We start from the raw sequence: 14,514 nt of genomic DNA on the forward strand, positions 1-14,514 counted from the left end.
TGATCTTGATGCATGATAATTAATATTCAGTACAAACATAGTGCATGCTAGCTGACATTTTCTTTTCGCTTTTTCAAACTCTTGACAAAAATTAGGAAAGAAAGAGGCAGAGTGATTAAAAGTGGAAGCGGAACTTGTCTTAATTTCATTCCAAATTCATAAAGTCTCCCAGAAGTTTCTTATAGGTGGCGCCTCAGAGAAACGAGTGACTGAAGTTGGCATAAATAACGATGGTTCCTTTGTTTGTTTAATTTTCTGACAAATTTGTGGCTGTTTGGGTAACGAATGTGGAGAGGTCACTTATACGGTGATATGCTAGCATCACTCTGCAGGTCCCCCAAGAAAACACATAGAGAGGTAAGCACTCACTAATGGCAGTTCGATGATGAGGAAAAAGTAAAACTAGAAAATGTCACAAGCACTAAGTATAGCCTTCTCCAAAAACTAGCTAGGTGTCAACTAGAGTGGAAATGTTATAAAAAGATTTGATTGAATCAGTAGTAAACAAACATATACACAATCCAGCACTAGTAAACCTAATTTCAAATGGAAAACTGCTGAATGACAATCATGAAAATAAGCAATAGATATTTTAAGGATTCTAGTTATTTCCTGTCAATTTTTTTCACAAGTTGCGCATCTCTGAAAAGATGGTAAAACATCATTTTGAGATACTTACTGGAAACTGTGAAGATCAAGTCAACACCAAAATGAAGAGAAAATGATTTACAAAAACGAAAATTATAAAAATAAAAGAAAATGAGGAGAAGTTGAGCATATATGTGATGCAGCAGACCACTCCAAAACAAAGAGAAGAGCAGGCTGGTGCCTGGTAAGGTGGTGGGTAATGGACAAAACAGCAAGAAAAGCAGCATGCATACAGCTACCAAACTTAACAGCGTAATTCTCTAATATGAAACCTTGAAAGAAAATGCCTAAATCAGTTATAAGGATAAGTTCTCTAATATGATCAGAATGAGAAATAAAATTAATTAACAGCGTAGGCTTTCAACTTGCAATTAAACACTGCTTGTGACGTTGATAAAGTTTACATCTTATTGCAAAAACCACAGACTACATATGCTTTCTGTCTAGCCCATAATTTTACCAAAATGAGAAATGAATTTTGACAAACTCAGTTGAGAAGGCCAACTAGGACATCCAATTTACAAACTCGGTTGAATCCATGAATGGAATCCTCTTAATTCTTCATAATCAAAGAATTTGTCAAAGTCTCGGGTGATTGTCCCATCCTTCATATTAAAAACACCCATATCTCTGCTTTGTCTCGGAAAGACTACCTTATCATTCATGAAGTAGATGGAATTGGGCTTACATAATCCAGAATAGTCTGATCGATGCCTCGATTGAGAAGGAAGAACTACATTTACTTAGGAAAATGGTTCTGTTCCCCAAGCTCCTAACCTCCGAGTCCGACCACGATTCGCTGTTTGTAAATGGGACCTCAAAAACCCTGCAGCCAAATGTTAATCCTTGGTCTTTACACTTGGTGGCTGTGGTAGTAAACAGAACCACCAAAAGAACCCCCGCTGATTCCACTAAATAGTGCTCTTTAATAAGCACATTAGGACCTAAAAGTTGTTCCTTTGGAAATTCTGGAGCAAGCGAGCAACAAGCCTTATTTGTTCTTTGTCAATATCAAAAACTGAAATGCGGCTGGAAAGGTGCACGAAATAGAACTGTCCTTTATAATAACTCAGATCCCTTACTAAATCTCCCCATGATACTTTGTATTTCCAATTTTCACCCAGCCCTGGCCTGCAAAAACCAAATCTATGACCTGATTGAAACATGACTATGTAATCCGATGTCCAAGAAGGGCTCGATGATAAGGCAAACTTCCCTACCCGGAACCCAGAAACAACGCTGCCCGGCAAAGACCCCTGTACATCTGGGAGCTCAATTTTGGCATGATTTAAAGGATGTACCAGACTCCATTCACACCCTTCAGTTTTAGATACAATCACCAGCCATCCAAAAGATGAAAAGCATATCCTCATTCTTGCTTTTGGTAATATTTTTGGTAGGTTAAGTTTGTAACTGATCTTATTACCTTTTCCCTTCAGACTGTAAAATTCAGCTGCCTCATTCAAACCCTCACTCTTTTCCTTGGGAGGCGGCCTGATAATTTTAGGAACCGGGTTGCTGACCAAGGTGGGAGGAGGCCGTTGCCAACAAGAAAGTGGAAGCAAAAGGAGAGGAACTTGATGTGTTAATAATCTCAATGCAATATTATTAGGGTTTTTCTCCTTTACCTCAGTGGCGGCTGATCTCCATGATTTGCAAACTGCACCGAAAAAAAGAAAATCCTGCAAGGAACCTGTCAGCCGTTTGGCAACAGAGATGATAAGCTCTTCGGGAAGATCGTACGACCAGTTGGGCGCCATCGAGATTACTCTTCTTTTTGTCTGGTAAACTAGAAGGACCGAAGAGTTTGACTCCCGTGGTCTTTACTGATTATCCATCAATTCATCAACACACCCCGATCAGTAGTGTTGCCGGCGTTTGGAAATGGTGCTTCAAACTTCTCTCTCACTTTGAAATCACATACATGAATCTCTCGAACTAATAGATAAGTCTCATTTATAGCGCAGAGTCCAAGTTGCAATAGGTTGTTGAGACCCTCTGAGTATTTTTTTTATTTTTTATTTTTTTTAGAAATGATAACTACTCGTAGGTGTTAAAGGAAAAACACATTATGTGCATTCGTCAAAGTGACTAACGAAGAGGGAATCAAGGAATTAGCGATTACAATCAATCAGCAAGGATTACGGATCAATCAGTTTTTAATGTCATCATTGAAATTGATATTTCCGTTGTAATTCTCTCCTTATATAAAGAGACTATAAAATGAAATGAGTAAACCAATTCCGATTTCATTTTACTTTTACACGTTATTAGCACGCTCAGAGCCAATAGCCAAAGAAAAAAAAACTCTCTTCTTGTCTGCCGCCACCCTAAAAAAAAAAAAAAAAAAAAAAAAAAATTCTTCTTGTTCAGACCGCCCTCACCTAGCCTTCAGCCTTGCCACTTGCAACACACGGGCCTCACCCCGCCTGCAGCACATCACCAGCCTCCACCCATCCCATCGTCTCCAGCCTAACCGTGCACCGGCCTACTGCCCCGCGCGCAGCGCCCCAGCAACAGCAGCACCTTCGATTCAGCCCAGCCCGCGCGTCTGCGCAGCCCCCTTGAGCGCAGCACTCTGCGCCCTACCCCCCCCCGAACGCATAGCCCCCGCGTTGCATCCTCGCTGCCCTGCCACAAAGGAGGAAGCCAACACCTGCAAACCAGAAGAAGAAGGAAGAAGAGAAACGAGGAAAAAAAAAAGCCCGTGGCCTATTGCTGAAAAGAGAAAGGAAGCGGCTAAGTTTTTCTCAAGCCCAAAAAAATCGCTACGTACGCCTGCATCAACATGCGCGTGCGCTAGGATTGTTTTATTTTCTTGAAACCAAAGTATGTTATCTTTTATTTATTTAATTTCATACTATGGTATATTTAATTATTTATAATTAGATTTTTTTTTAGCATGCTACATTATTGCTTATTATATATGTGATATATATTCGTGGAATCTAAAACATGTGAATTTCATTTATGTTTTCTATTTTTAAGCATGCTTTATATTTTATTGTTTATACTTTTATTATAAAATTTTCGAGCATGTTTAGTTAGATTAAGCATGCCTTGTCATTTATGTTTTATATGATTATCTTTAAGCATGATTTATATTTTTTTTTACGGTTTAGTAAAATTTCAAGCATGATCTGTGAATTTTATTTACGCTTTTATAATTATGCCTACGCTTGCATTTTCATTATGTTATTGTTTATATTTGTGAATTTTTTAGCATGCCATGTACCTTATTTTTATATATGCTATGTTTTATTATTACATGTGCTATGGTTATTTTTAGAATACTACATATAAATTCCGTTTTGCCATGATAATGAAAATTCATGCGTACTATACATATACACTTACAGTGATAAAGCATTTTCACATAGCATCGAAAAAAAATGTGTGACCATTACGAATCTTGGTCTTGAAATCTAATTCATATTTTTGGAAAATAATTCACGTGGATGTCTTTATGACTGCGTAATTTATTTCTTCTCTCTTGTTTATGTAGATGGCTGATCCAACTGGACCTGAATTTGACATTTTGGACTCAGAAGGACTTGAGTACCATCGTTGGGTTTCCGATGTAGAAACTGCTTTTGTGGCAAAAGACTACACTGCCACCATCAAAACTCTCACTAACCCCAAAGATGATGGACCGTCTGAAAAGGTGAAAGCAAATGCCTTAATGTTTCTGAGGCGAAATATTGATCCTATCCTACACTGGGAGTACCTTTAGTTGAAGACACCCAAAGAACTGTGGGATGCCCTTAAGGGACGTTTTGGGAACATTTATGACACCTTGCTCCCAGAACTGAACGTTCAGTGGAATGAAATCCGCTTACTTGACTACAAAAGGGTCAATGACTTCAACAAGGTCATGTTGAGCCTAAAGGCACATCTTAAATATTTATGTGGAAAGGAACTCACAGAAGATGATATGATCCAAAAGACTCTTTCCACCTTTCCTACTTCAGCACTTATACTAGCGAACCAGTATAGGCTGGAGTATGACAACAAAAGAATCACAACCTTCAATAAGCTAATCAACCTTCTGCAAGTGGCTGAGAGGCATAATGAGGTTCTTTTGAGCAACAATGTCAGGCCTATTGGGACAAAGAAAATTCCTGAGGCTAATTATGGCAAAGAAAAAGGTGGAAAGCACCCCAAAGCAAAGGGGGTTGGACGTGTTGATCCCTACCCACGTGGCAACAATGCACCAAGTGGAAAGGGACCTGGGGATCGTGGCATGGGTTGTGGAGGCCCTCCTAATGTATGGCGCAGAGATGGTGATGCTGGCCCTAGTGGTCATGGAAAGAAGGTGCAAAGGGCAAGTAAGAACCCTTCAGTCAAACAGGAAAGAGTTGGCAATGAACCATGCTATAGGTGTAGAGTCATTGGGCATTGGTATAAGAACTACCAAGCAAGCAACAGAGTAGCAGCCAATTACAAGAGATATAGGAAGTCTAAAGAACAAGAGGCTCACTATATGGAAGAAGGAGGCCATGACCCAGGCATCAACCTCACAATTGCAGACTTTAAAGGCAACGAGGAACTTGCTCAGTCAATTGATGCCCCAGATTTTGACTGATCTGCTTTATTTATTTTATTTTCCAAAAACAGTTGTGAAGGCATAATGCCTCATTTTTAATTAGACCCGTACTTGGTCTTAAAGTTTATTTCAATAATGGTTTGATGAATTAGATTTCTGAACAAGACCTTGATTTGATTATCGTTGGCTTATTAATAAATTTCAAATTTTATTCTGAAGCACTAAATTTATTCGACTTTTATTTACTACACATATTTACATGGTTCGAAATAGCATTATAAAGATGTAAAGTAATACATTGAGAAAAAGAAAAAATTATTAGAATGAAAAGATTGTCATTCTACCCAAATAAATACTCACCAAGAGCTAATCGAATCTTGTTAAGTTTCAAAGATATTCGTGCCAACGGTTATCATGTAGAAACACACTGTGAGAATGGAACTGAATACCTTTATATTACCTCTAATGAATGTGGAAGGAAACACATTTTAGAGAAACTTATGAGTCAATCTAGTGGACTGTACCTCACTACGATTCGGATCATTGAATCCTAAGCTGTCACCAACAATGATATGTGGGACACTAACTCATATAGGCTTTGGCATGACCGCCTAAGGCACCCTGGTCGTGACATGATGATCCGTATTTTAAAGAACTTACACGGACATCCCTTCTTTCGGTCCTAGTACTTCTCAAATGCAGCCATTGCCTTCTGAAATACTAGAAGCACTACCTCCCTCCCATTATGCCTCATTGACTATTTTAAAGGCACATCACTCGTTTTGCAAATCCTGCTCTTTAGCAAAAACATGATCGAGACCTTCTTATGCTAAAGACATAAAACAAAACATTCCATTCTTACAAAGGATATAAGGAGATATTTGTGGACCTATCCATCTAGAATGCGGACCATTCAAGTACTTTATGGTTCTGGTGGATGCTTCGACACGCAGGTCACATTTCGTTTTATTGTCCACAAGAAATGCTGCATTTACAAAACTCCTAGCACAGATTATACGCTTAAGGGCTCACCACCCTGATCACCCTATCAAGTCTGTAAGGCTTGATAACGCTGGAGAGTTTACATCAAAAGTATTTTATGATTATTGCATGTCTATTGGGATCGATGTAGAGCATCCTGTACCCCATGTGCATACACAAAATGGTCTCGCAGAGGCCACCATCAAAAGGCTACAGATGGTGGCTAGGGGATTGGTTATGCGCACCAACCTACCTATATCTACCTAGGGTTATGCAATATTGCACGCATCTTTACTTATTCGTTTCAGACGCACTGCTAGCCAACCATTTTCTGGTACCAGTTGGTAACTGGATATGAGCATGACATTTCACACTTAGGCATATTTGGTTGAGCAGTATATGTGCCTATTGCGCCCCCACAGTGCACCAAAATGGGTCTTCAGAGACGATTAAGTATTTTTGTTGGATACGAATCTCTAACAATTATACGCTACCTGGAACCCTTGACAGGTGATCTCTTTACCGCTAAATTTGGGGATTGTCACTTTGATGAGACAGTTTTCCCGTCGTTAGGGGGAGATAGGAAAAAGGATTTTCCAAGAGAACTACAAGAATTGTCGTGGTTTGTCCACACTCTGTCTCATTTTGATCCCCGCACTTCACAAAGTGAAAGTAAAGTGAAAAGAATAATCGATTTTTAGAACGTAGCAGATTCGATGCCTGATGCGTTTACTGATATCACAAAAGTGACAACATCACATATACTAGCTGCAAATGTGCTTGCAAGGTTAGAAGTCCCCAACAAGGGGCACAACGCCGCAGATAGAGGTGCTACAACCACACTTAGTGAAGGTGTGGTTGAGGCTGTGGCTCCCCAAAGGAAGAGGGGGAGGCTACTCGGTTCGATTGAACTCACCCAAGCAAGAAGAGGGCGAGTAAGGCATAAACTGATTCATTAATCATCAATGTAGAGAATCCCTCTCATGAGATTGTCTCTGATTACAGTTATGTTCATGAATTAATACTTGAGGACGATCCGATGTTTGAAATGATTCCAGAGAACAAAGAAATCTCAATGGATTATGAGAGTGCGTATGAGTTGATATAAAGATCTTCCATACACATTGATGATGTATTTGCATACACTGTTGCTCAAGAAATCATAGAGCACTATGATATCAAACCACGCTCTATTGCAGAATGTCAACAAAGAGCAGATTGGCCTAAATGGAAAGAAGAAATCCAGGCAGAACTAGATTCTCTGGCAAAGAGACAGGTATTTGGTCCGGTAGTGCTAACCCCACCAAGTGTAAAGTCTGCAGGACATAAATGGGTCTTTGTCAGAAAGCGTAATGAGAAGAATGAAGTCCTGAGGTATAAAGCTCGCCTTGTGGCGCAAGGTTTCTCACAACGCCCTGGAATTGACTACGAGGAGACATACTCTCCCGTAATGGACATATAACGTTCCGCTACTTAGTTAGCTTGGTAGTTTCCGAAGGACTGAAAATGCAGCTCATGGATGTGGTTACTGCAAATCTCTATGGGGATCTTGATTCAGAGAGAGAGAGAGAGAGAGAGATATATATATATATATATATATATATTTGAAAGTGCCTGATGGCCTTACATTACCCAAGTCAAGTTACTCTAAACCATGGAGTGCGTTTGCAATTAGGTTGAAACGCTCACTTTACAGATTGAAACAATCCGGGCAGATATGGTATACCCGTCTAAATGACTACTTGATTGGGAAGGGTTATAAGAATGATGAATTATGCCCCTACGTATTCATAAGGAAAACAAGTTCCAGATTTGCAATTGTAGCTGTATATGTCGATGATATGAACATAATAGGTACTCTTGATGAAATAAGAGAAACCGTGAGCTACTTGAAATCCGAATTTAAGATGAAGGATCTTCGAAAAACTCGATTATGTTTAGGCCTTGAACTAGAACACTGAGTTTGTGGAATACTAATACACCAGTCTGCGTATGTCCAAAAGTCAGGCGATTTAACATGGATAAAGCGCATCTTACTAGCACTCCTATGATCGGTCGAAGTTTAGATGCAAGGAAATATTCATTTCGTCTAAAGGAAGATGACGAAAAGATGTTGGAAGCTGAAATTCCCTATCTAAATGCAATAGGCGCATTATTGTACTTAGCCCAACGCACTCGACCAGACATTACATTCTCAATAAACTTGTTAGCTAGATTTAGCTCAGCGCCAACGCAACATCACTGGAATGGTATCAAGAATATCTTCTGATACCTCCGACTTGGGACTATTCTTTCCCTACAGAGAGACAAGAGGGACTGCAGATGGAACTTCAATCCCTAAAGGAAATGTTGATGGCGAAAGCGCCACTCACTACACGGAAACCTCAAATGATGTTTTAGTTGGTTTTGCTGATGTTGGGTACCTCTCTGACCCACATAAAGGTCGTTCCCAAACTGGTTATGTATTTACCATTGGGAACACAGCGATATCTTGGAGATTAACCAAGCAAACCCTTGTGGCTACATCCTCGAACCACTCAGAGATCATTGCTCTACATGAGGCGTTCGTGAGTGTGTATGGTTAAGAGCTATCATTACACATATTCGACGGACTAGTGGTTTGAGTTCTACCACTGAGGAGCCTACTTGTATTTATGAAGATAATGCAGCTTGCATCAAACAGATTAAGCTAGGATATATCAAGGGTGATAATACAAAACACATTCCGCCAAAGTTTTTCTACAATCAGCAACAATAGACCCTCCTCAAGATTCAAGTGAATCAAGTAAGGTCTGAGGAGAATGTGGCAGATTTGTTCACCAAATCATTGCCTAAGGCCATATTTGAGAAACACGTGAAAAACATACGAATGTGAAGACTTTCCAAGCTCCCTTGATTAATATAAGGATCAGGGGGAGGTGTAGACATCAGGGGGAGTCTAACACACTCATGTCATCCTCAAATGTAAAAGGTGCATTGTGCTCTTTTCCTTCGACCAAGGGGTTTTTTTTAGTCCCACAGAGTTTTTATTATTACTTGGCAAGGTTTTGAGTGAGGCAACAACTCATGCACCATTTCGTCTTTGACTTGGCATAAGGGGGAGTGTTAAAGGAAAAGCACATTATGTGCCTTCGTCAAAGTGACTGGCGAATAGGGGATCAAGGAATTAGCGATTACCATCAATCAGCAAGGATTACGGATCAATCAGCATTTAATGTCATCCTTGTAATTGATATTTCTGTTGTAATTCTCTCCCTATATAAAGGGACTATGAAATAAAATGTGTAGACCAATTCCAATTCTATTTTACCTTTACAGTAGGCAAATTTTAGCCAAGCTATCTAAGATGTCTTTTTTTTTTTTTGTACAAAGCTAAAATGTCATTTTGGCTAGTCACTAGAATAGTTTTCTCTATTTTAATTTTGAATTTATATGATTTATTAAATGAAGAATAAATAGCGTAAATACACTTTATACATTAAAAAAAAAAAAAACTTTGGCTCACCTCACTCTTACATATGCTAGTGAATATCGAACTCATGACCTTTACAGTATTGAATTATAACTTACCAACATGTAATAGCTCACAGACTATAAATTATATAGAAGGGTTTTTGTTCATTTACCCCATTTCTAGGGATTTCTTTTCCCATTTACCCCATTAAGTTGTTTTTAATTCTCTCTTATCCAAAACACTCTAAAGAGCTATTCCCTAATACCCCACTAAGGTTTTTATTTTTTATATTATTTTACTCTCACTTCTTTGTTACTTAGAGAGAGAGAGAGAGAGAGATATATACCATTGGAGACTTCGCGGAATCCGGCCAACTTTCGCCGGAATTCTGTCACTAGTCGGCAGAATCCAGTCACCGATCGCTACCCACAGGAATTTTCTAAAAACATCTATTGCCACCCAATAGAACTTTAGGTAGTTGGAATGAGAACTAACATTCCTAAAATTAGACAAATAAAACTTTGATTAAAGAAAAAAAATAAAGAGATTATATCAATTTTAAAACATCTGTTGTCCTTCAATAGACGTCTATTACCCCCTAATAGACATTCAAAACTTTTTTCTTTCCTTCTGTCCCATTACTTAAAAAATAATAATAATTTGGGCACCCAAGTCAATTGCTGGACCACCTCCGCCCTCGTCTTCTCATCCGCCACAACCTCCAGCTTCTCCAAAACCCATCCTCATCGTCCTTATATCCAAAATAGCTGGCATCAATCCTCTTGTAAATGTCATAGTGTCATACCTCGTCCGCGCTTCCTCAAATCAAGAGTCTTCTCAAAAAGCTCCCCGACATCCGGCAGCTTCTTAGTAGCGTAGAAGCAGCGGTAATCGGCGTCGTCAGATCCGACCAAAACCGTCGCCAAAGTCGCCTGCAAGCTGCTCATCCTCGACAGTGACGACGCCTCAGGTGACTGGTGGCCCTATACCAATTTAAACCGGAGCAATGATTTGACTGTGATATGCGGCAATGGCGGCAGACAGGTGGTGACGGTTGTGATCAAGGTGGCGACAGTCCTCCGTCGCTCCCCGTAGTCCGCTTGCAGAAGAAGGTACCGACGGTCAAGCGTGTTCGGGTTCGAGCAGTCAGGAGGGTTCATTTGGCGTTTTTGATGCACACACAGGGGGAGAGAGAGAGAGAGAGAGAGAGAGAGAGGCCGTCGGTGTGCCATTGAGTAGTTTCTAAATTTTTCGGGGGTAGAATCACCTTTTGAGTATGTAGTTAGGTTAGTGGGAATAAAAATCTCTTACTGGAATAAGTGGGATAAAATCTCTTACCGTACATAGAATAACTTAAAATGAATGTTTTAAATATTAGAGAGCTTTATTTAAAACATTCATTTAAGTTATTCTATGTAATTTGGGAGCAAGATATCTAAATATTAAAATTGACATCCACTTAGAAGTCAAGTGCAGCTGCTAAAATTGACTAAAAAAAAAAACTAAACACGATCTCCAAAATTTGTTAAGAAGTCAAGATAAAAAGTCTGCTAAAAATGCTCATAGAGTCTTAAAAGCATAAAAGTAAATTTTTTAAAACCCTTATTTTCAAAATATCTAAGGTAGGTTTTTTTTTTTTTTTTGAAAGTTATGCAGGTGCTTTTGCACGGTGAAACAAGAACATATAAATAAAATCAATTTTGTCATCTCTACCACCTTTTAAACATAGTAATTTTTTGTTTTATACATGAATAAAACACGTACTTACTTTTTTTTTTTTTAAACACTTCCGTACTTAGTATTTTTTTTAAAAAGAAACTCTTTAAATTTTTCGTATTTTTGAAGCCAAAAGTATTATACACGATTTTACATTATTTAACACATGTTATTAAAAATAACAAATATAAATTATTTTTTAAGTTAAAAATTAATTAAAAATATTTTGCTGAAATTTTCAACGAACTATTTGATAAAATGTCCGAATAATACACGTACGTATATTTTTCATACTACTACGCGTCTCGTATTATCTATGCTTTTTGTTTTTGTGTGAGAATACGGGAACCAAATATGAAGCAAGATAGATTGAGAGAGAGATGACACCGCGTCTCGTATTATCTATGCTTTTTGTTTTTGTGTGAGAATACGGGAACCAAGTATGAAGCAAGATAGATTGAGAGAGAGATGACACCGCATGTATAGTGGTTCACCTTGCCCATGAGGCAAGGCTACGTCCACTTAGAGATTCTATAAGAGTGAGGCCAAGTAACCTTTGTAGTGATACAAGAGTGAGAATCTTGGATCCCATCCTATTCTAAGAAGGGGAGGACTTCCTTTTATAACTAAATGATGTCTCTTTCTATTCTATATTTCCGATGTGGGACACAATGCATATATTGCTTCTCTTGAAGCCTTTTGGAGAGCATGGGAGGGTGGCTTCCTGACGAGATATCGGCCGACCTCCCATGGCGAGGTAGCTCGGGTGCCGGTCTATCGGATGCATGCCATAGGCGGGGCTAGTCATGTCACAGAGACCATTTACGAGGTCGTTGGTTAGGCTTGGCGGTATGTGATGTGTGGTATCAACAATTCCTCGAGTCCCCGAGTAAGAGGTGCTTCTTGGTTGGGGAGTTTAAATTTGATGCCGCCAAGTATGAGTGACGTCCTTGTAGAATTTCATACTCATACTAGTCCACCAACTCCGTAAGTAAGAAGGGTCTCTTCGAGTCTTGTGAAGTTTCCATGGTAGGTCGGTGCCATAAGGGCCCATCATCGAGCTTGTACCTGCAAATAAGATGTGTACAAAGAGCATATTGATTGCACTAGGGCAATTTAAGTGACATTTGAGTCAAATGCATCGAGGTGCATGAATGTTTATATGAGATGCATGTTACACATTGTGTGTATGCACGTATTATGTAGTGTTGACATACGGAGTATAAGTCGAAAATGTACGTGGTTGTGATAGTATAACGAAGTGCATATGATGCACAGATGTGTGATGAATATGATGACACATACATAATGATATGTATATGTTGTATGTATATGATGCACATGTGTTAGGTAAGGGAGTGTTGTTACTCGCCGAGTCCCCTAAGTCACATAGTTAGTAAAACGAAAATTTGGAATTGGGTTATGCTCGAAGATGTTGGCGAGGCTGAGCATAGAGCTCCGATATCGAAGTAACTATTGGCCATACTAGCGAGACTATGGAGTGACCATGATAGTCCCCTAAGTATAGGTTAGAGGAAGAAACGTTAACTTACTTAACCCGAACATATAAGCCATAACTTGATTGTTGAGCTCATGTGCGACGAGACTGTAAGAGTTGAGTACATTCATGTCGAGTAGGTGATAAGTTGTGTGAGTTTTGTCCTATGGTCTTATTAATGGGATGTAAAAATAATTTAATTGTTGCGATCAACAATAGGTGAAAAATTCAATATTTCCATTAGTAGACCATAACACGAAACTCACACATATCGTTGAGGCATAAGCGTGATGGTTGCAGATACCCGGAGAGTATGAGAGCGAAGCTCATTGATAGTCCCGTTCGAGTACTACCTCTACTTGTGATAAGTAGTACAAATAAGTCCCATGAGTGTAGAAAATGCTCAAGAGTTTAGATGACTCAAAAGCAAAGGATTGGACCTTCGCTTACCCCTTGGGGGTACCTTGCTCACGATAAGGATATTAATGCAAAGGACTGGACCTTGGCTTATGTAAGGGAGCTACCATTTAGTTATCCCGTTGGGATACCTCGCTTGAGTAGATGATTTATGAGGGCTTGAGCCTCCTTGACCTGGTGGGGTCGAATGAGGGCATGTAAGCCTCATTTACCCAGTGGTGCGGCCCTGGGTACAATGAGGGCTTGTACCTTTGACCCCATTGGGGTACCTCGCATGGTTGGAGGGTTTATGAGATGCAAGTTGCATTATTCAGTGAGTTTCACATGTATGTATGTAGCAATTTTAATTGACATGCAATTAAATAAAGCATGACATTAATAAATAGGCACAATGGATATGATATCAAAATTATCACACTTTGTAGGCATATGATTAGATTATAGTAATCTTTATTGAAGCATGTAAAGTATTGCATTAGCTTAAAGTGTAAGAGCATAAGTGAGAACTTATCTGGAGCCTATCGAAAGTAATAAGATATTGGAATTGTTGAAACATGAGATTCCATGTTTTTTTTTTCTTCTATACAAATAAAGTCCTCCTTGTGTAGTTGACTGATTATGTGCTCGATGGGAGGGATTCGTCCTCCTCAGAAAAATTGTTGAGCAACAGTTAGTGATCCATCCTACTTTGATCAATCAAATATAGTTAATTTAATTGTATGCTTTAACATGGAGAAGAATGAGAATCATAGTGTATTCACTAGCAGATTTGTTTTGCATGAAAGTGGTGCACAATTGATCATGCTTCACATAAGGTGCACTGTCATTATTTGTATAGTAAATCGCCGTGGTCTAGTAGCTACATGGGTGAAGTGAATATAAAACTTTTTTTTATCATGGCAGCAACCTTAATTAAAGAGTATTAGCTAGACAGATGGTCTATGTGTTTAATCAATGTATACTAGTTGGTTTGCGGTAAACTAGAGTTGTCACATATATGCACTGAAATTGAAACAATTTATTTGTATACTTCCAAAAATATGCATCATATAATGGTGATAATTGAGTAACCAATAATCATGTAAAAGTTGGATTTTTCAGCTTTTTCGCTTGAGTTTTTCTAATTAGACAGAGGATCTTGGATTATTATTGCCAATGGTGCTTGACGCTTTGCCAGCTCCATGTAGAAAACTTTGGTGCTTTGCTGTTTGTAATGCCATCTGGTGCATCTGGACTGAGAGAAATAAATTGAGG

Source organism: Rosa chinensis, chromosome 6 (assembly GCF_002994745.2).
Source record: "Rosa chinensis cultivar Old Blush chromosome 6, RchiOBHm-V2, whole genome shotgun sequence".
NCBI classification, from domain to species: Eukaryota; Viridiplantae; Streptophyta; class Magnoliopsida; order Rosales; family Rosaceae; genus Rosa; species Rosa chinensis.